This window comes from Aphelocoma coerulescens, chromosome 5 (genome assembly GCF_041296385.1).
Source record: "Aphelocoma coerulescens isolate FSJ_1873_10779 chromosome 5, UR_Acoe_1.0, whole genome shotgun sequence".
Taxonomy (NCBI): domain Eukaryota; kingdom Metazoa; phylum Chordata; class Aves; order Passeriformes; family Corvidae; genus Aphelocoma; species Aphelocoma coerulescens.
The window spans coordinates 26,644,738-26,651,145 of NC_091019.1; positions in this window are offsets into that span (position 1 = coordinate 26,644,738).

The window sequence follows — 6,408 nt, forward strand, 5'->3', positions numbered from 1 at the left end:
AACTTTTTTGCTTTTCTCTCAAGGAAATCTCAAAAACTTGTTTCAGGTCAAGGCATTTTGATTCAGGGCCTGTAAAGGGTTGCATTTGAATCTCTGTCTTTTAAATAATTTTGTGTATACACAATTAAGCAGAAAATTATCACCGGAATACAAACTTTAAAAACAATCTCTGCAAATTTTATCTGAAGCAGAATAAGACATACTCAATAACTTTGCTGAAATATCATTTTTAGGAGAAAAAAACACCAAAACCCCAAAACAATCTAAACCACAAAAATTAAAGTGAAAAAGCTATTCCCAGCTTTATCTGTCATCTGAAGGAGCCAGAGGGAGGCTTGTGTGTACCCAGCGTCACTGAAAGGGGCTCCAGCGCCTGCACAAGGCTCCTGCAGAAGCTTTGTTACCTCAGCACGTTGGGCACAGACTCCATCCCCTGTGAAAGAAGGAACAGAGCATTATTTTTTTCCCCTCTTTTTCCTGCACCTCAGCAGCCTCCCACACCCCTTTGGCTTGCCACCTGCTGTTGTGTCCTCTGGGAACAGTTCCCTCTCAGCCCGGGACACAGCAGGCAACGGGGGCCAGCCTCTGATATCGGAGGGATTGGGGGTCTGGCTCGTGGGTCCTTCCAAGGGACTGCGGCGATAAAGGCAGACGGCGGAGGAAAGGGGGCAGGCTCAGAGTTGGGTTAAATCCAGAAAGTTTATTGGTCCTCTGAACGAGGGGACCTCAACCACCAGGGGTGCCCAACCCAGAGCACCTGCCGATGGCGCGCCGGGGCATTTTATGGTGGGGGGAGCATAGGGGGGTACAGAACAACCAAGCAGGGAAGGGAAGGGTGCGGCAAGCAGAACGAGGGACGCATAAGGGAACCAACTATAACAGGGGAAGGGAGGGACTCCTTTCCCAGGACTAATCACCTGGGCCCCTGGCTAGAACTTTCCAGAAGCCTGGGAGGGGTGGCAGAGTGACAGACAGGGTCCTGGGAGGAGATAAAAATGACAGACAGGGTGATTTAAATAAAACAGGGGGGGGTGCCAACTGGGGTACACCAAACTTACAGAACATAGGGGGGAGACCCAGACTGAACTAAACAAACACACTCCCACAGCCACCCTTATTTTTCAGAATTCTACAATGCTGTTTTGCTGTTACCCTAGAGCTGCTTCTACCCCCATCTACTCACCCCAGCAACTGAGCTCCTCTGAGCATCCCTGAGAGTTCTCTTTTCAGTCCTTTTATGCTGTGCATCTGAGATTGTCTTGTTGTCCCTACAGCATGTTGAGATAGTTGCTGACTTCAATTTTCACCCTTTCGGTTGTCATCTTCTGACACTCAAGAAATCCTTCCTACTGTTTCCTTTGAAAGATGGTTCTGAAAATGTGCTGAGAGGTAGATTTATAAGCTGTAAGTTCAGGGAAGATGGTTAGACTGTGTAGTCCAAGCTCTTCTACCCATCACAGCTTCTTGAGTTTCATAGCCATAGTATACTTTCCAGAAAGGCGGTTAGGACTAGCTTTTACCCTACAGCTGCTTTGCAGAAGTTACCTTCCTGAATGCTGAAGGACTACAGCCAACACAGAGTTTAACCCTGTGTCTCAATCCACAGGTCACCTTGCTGTCCCCCACACTGCCTTCCAGAAGGCACGTGGCTGGCAGGGGCAAAAGCCATCCTGTTGTGCACATCCTACAGGCAGCATCTTGCAACCAACAGCAAGTCTACAGGGTGGGCACAGTCTCCCTCTGGGCACAAAAAACGGGTAGGATGGGCAATCAAGTGCCTTTCTGTTGCAAGACATGGATCATTGATAGAATTATTGGGATCAATAAAAGAACTAAACAAGCAATAAGCCTGCAAGCAAAAGGCCTGTGTGAGAAAGACTCTCCATAAGAAAATTCTTGTGTGAGAAAAGGCCTGGGAAACAAAGAGGGAGTTCTGAAACTATGCAGCTGTCCTGATAAGATGTGCTAACCAGGACAGAAGGGAGGTGAATTCTGAATTCTTTTAATCATAACATAACTGTAAAAGCTTGCCAATGTAAGTCCAATTAGGTAGAAGTAGAAATGTGCTTTGATAAGTTTTAAGCCACTTAAGAGTTAACAAGCTGGTATACTATATAAGTGCCTCTGGATTGCTAATAAATGGAGTTTTGCTCTTATCAATCACATTGGTTTTGGACTGCAATTTTCTCCCCCCGCCGGAGCCGGACCCTTTCTTTTTTTTTACTTTCCAACACCTTTCCCCTTCCAGAAACATGCTGTGATGATTGATCAGCCTAGTGGGAGAAACATACCTAATTGGGCATTGAAGTTTGCTTGGCATCCGTCTCTGGTGACTGGAGGTTTCTGTACCCTGTACTGATGGCTTAAAGGACATGGAACACCTGGAAGCAAAGAGTGACCTGCTCTCCTCAGCAGTGCTGGGCTTCTGGTGGTGAAGCAAATATGTGGAGCAGTTGTGTTGGATAATGTATCATTTGAAGCTGTGGCACCTCAAAGTTTCTCCGTGTGTTTTCTTCCTCGTGGACATCTTTTTGACAGCAAGCATCTTCCTTAACCCCAGGAGTAGCAGCTTTATGGCTTCTGTATCTAAAGGTCTTACATTCGGTTTTCACTGGAGATGCTTTGGAAGCATGTGTATTTTACATCTTTTATTAATAGATGAGACACCACAGGGTCATCTCCTGGACCAACATTCTGCATTTGTCTCAAGCCTCCCACCTTGGGCAATTTACCTCCTAACCCCTCCTTGGTGCTCAGCAAAGGCAAAGCAACCTGATTTGCTGCAAGAAAAATGAACAAGCCATGTGTGCGATATGAGAGAAGTGTGAATCTTGAATGGAGAGAGTTGGTTTTTGAGACTTGATGTTAAGAGTCAGCAGATCTCATCCCAGCAGGCTTTGTTACCTGCTGGCGATCCCAGGTGCTGTGGCAGTGACAGCAGCACAGTGATCATACCTGGGATTAGATTTCCACGACTGCCACTTGTAAATGGTCCATGACTATACCTTGTGCTGTGGTTCTGCTTCCTTGTGGTGGTGAGCAGAGCAGGCAGGTGGGCAGGGGGCTGTGCTGTGAGGGCTGCAGCTCCTGTCCCTGCCATTTCCCTCCTGTCCAGAGCTCTGCAGCCACCGCTGTCTCCTCACCCATTGGCTCCTCACCCACAGCTGGAAACCACAATGGCTTTATCACCAGGATTGTGGCTGCTGCAAAGCAGGAAAAGGCATCTGCCATCCTCTCTCCCCAGCAGGGGAAGGCAGCAGGGAGGGATGTGAGCTGTACTCAGGGGAGGCCACTGCAGCCCCTCTGACATCTTTGGCACCTGCTGTGGCATTTCCTTGGGGAAAGCAAAGCTGATGGAGAGCTGCCCACAGGAAAAGAGCTGCCTGTCCTTTGTTTTGCAGGTACAGGCAAAGGTGAAGCAGATGATGCAGGCAAGATGCCGGTCCTCTGGTACCTGGGGCAGCCTGGCTTATACCCTAATGAGTGGGTCTCCTGGCCAAACACAGGAGGGAGGGAGCAGTGGGAAAGGGCAAGAGGGCTGTGGAGAGCAGTGATGCAAAAGTGTGAGAACTAATGGGGCAAAGTGGGATTTCCCCTAAACCTAGGCACCACACTGGGGTCTGGTAATGCTCTTGCCCATCTGGAAGTCTGTGAATGTTTCTGACAGGCTGCAACAATAGAAACTATAAAGGAACATATAGAAACAAGGACAGAGCTCCCTCCCAGCCCTGTCCTCTTTGATTTGAGCTGGAAAATCAGTGACTAAACCTTGTTTGGAGCCCTTTCTTCCAAGGTCAGCTGTGCTGCATACTCCAATTGCAGCCATTGCATTGTCTCACTGCAGAGCGGCCATGCTGCCATGCCAATGAAACCAGGAGTGAGGAGATTCTCTCCCTGCCTGGACACCCCCAGCCATCTGCTGCTGATGGTTTCTGGGGGGGAGGGAAAGCTCAGGTGCCAGCTCAGTGGTGCTGTTTTCAAACCACAGAGGTAGGGAAGGGGTGGCCGGGCTGCCGGCAGTCACATACCCAAGCTGCACCCCAGGCCAGCCCCAGTGCTCCCCACACCAGTGCTCTGCACACCCCAGCAGCCTGTGCCCTTGGTGCCTGCATACTCCCACTCCCTTTTCCATGTTAAAGTAGGCTGATTTAGCTAATGATTACAAAATGCTGTGAGAAGGATGGGTAGGTAATCAACACCAGATGTTGGGGTAGGCACTGCAGCAGTTTTTCACTGACAAATATGAGGCTGCATGAGCTTTTCCCTTCTAACTTCTTGCTTCTGGTTGTTTGTTGCTTTTCTTTTCTCACCTGTGGGCTGAGATTTCCTTGGCTTAATCTCTGACAGAATGTGAGATGCTTCTCCTTTGTGTTAATTGATTTCTGCTGCCAAAGTTCCAGGTCAGAAGGGTGGGAGAAAGAAAGGAGATGACTTCTCCCTTCTGAAAAGGACATCGCCTGTCTCTTTTTGTAAAGCAGGGAAGCAAGGTGCTGCTGGGGCTCCTCGTGAGCCAGATCTGGGGGCAGGCGCAGCCCTGGTGTGTACCTGTGGTACAGATGGAATGTGTGTTACCCACATCCCAACAACAGCTAAGCAGCAATTTGCTTTTTAAGACTCAAGGTATAGACTTCAGAGTTTGTTGGTACAAGGCTGAGAATGAAAGATTGCAAGAAGACTGAACCCAGTGCCACTGCCAAGCACAGGTGTCTTAAGAAGGTGTCTCTCATTTTCCTGGGGTACTTTGCCCAAAGCGCATGCAGCACACACCAGCCCGGGTCCTGATCACCCACTCTCCAGCAAGTGACCCCATTACAGCCTCCCTGTAATTCTGGATGGGCCCTTTCTGGAACAGCTCCCAGATATACTAGTTTTCTTTTCATCTTTTTGTTAAAGAATAAGTGTATCCCCAGAATCCAGACCAAGTGCATGCCTCATTTTTGAATCATCCCAGGGTGCTGGTGACTGGGGAAGGGGCTCTGTGCCTCCCACTGGGGTTGACAAGGATGGAGGGAGAAACCCATGTGCTCTAACCACAGCTCACCAGTCAGAGAAGCTGTGATGCCCAGGGTGTCCTCCCAAAGAGGGGGAAAAGCTCCCATGGCAGAGCCTGGCAGCAGGATTTCCCCCCGCGACCTTAAATGACTGCGCACAGTGTTTATAGTGCTGCCCGCTGTTCTCTGCATGCATGACGAGCTCTTTGTAATTAATTTATACGAGATGCACAGCCAACCGTACTCGCACAGCATACTACAGATTAAATTTAACATCAAAGAGCAGTTGTGAATGTTTCTTGGCATATATAGGCCACCTAGTTTAACATTTCAGCTGTTTCTGTAGTTAACTGCTTCAGCCCCTGGACAAAATCAGGCAGCTGCCAACAACTGGAAGGCTCCAGCAGGATGGCCAGAGCATCCACCACAGACCTCTTTGCCTACGTGGCACTTTCAGAGCCACAGCCATGCAGGACAACACTGTGCATGGCCACAAAGGTGAATATGCAAAGCAGGACCCTCGCTAGAGCTGGGGCTGGTGGTTTGCTGCAGGTGTGGTTTCCCTGGTCGACAGTTGTGCCCTTCTCAGAGGCACTCGTGTCACTGGTTGTGATCTCTGCCACAGTAGGGCTGCTGCCAAGCAAGCTCCTGCACTCTGCTGAGTTTTTGGTTAGTCACACACAACAGACCTTTGCTGTCTGCCTATAGCTGCTCCCAGGCTGGGTACCAGCGCAGCTGAAGCAGGGTTTCCAGACCCTCACCCAGAGCATGCCCACCTTGTCTCCTCATATTGAAAGCTCAAATTCAGGGCTTCCCGCTGGTGACACTAAAGTTTTTGATGGGGTCGCCTGCCAGGGCTGTCACTACTCCACCATTGCCACTGCAGCAGCATCTCAGAGGAACAGTCTCTGCCAGAGGTGGGTGTGCCCTGCTCAGCCATCACTGCTGGTGTGCATCTCCGTGGCCTGTGGCCATTTGCTCTAGGCTGTGTAGCTCCCCTCTCCCACATACCTGCTGACACCAAAGTCACAAGCACCCAGTTGCTCTCCCAGAAGAAACCAGGATGTGTTCATACACCGGTGACAGATTTCCTCCTGAAGGTAGTGGTTTATTTGGCAGAAACATAGAAAAAAATGCATAAACAGTGAACTAAACCCAAGGTTTCTTTAGCAATTGCACTGTGGGAAAGGGAGCACCTTTGCTCACTGGAAGCCAAGATTAACATAAAAACATAAATCACTCTTCAGTGTCCCTTGGTGTCTGCAGTGCACTGGAACACCTTCCTGCAAGCAAAATGGTGCTTGTTAGGGGTAGGCTGCTACTGTCCTGCACCTGACTGTAGTATCGGCAGGAAAGATTCTTTTAGGGAGAACACGATGAGTTCCTGGGAAATAAGCTGCCCCTACACCCTGCTGTA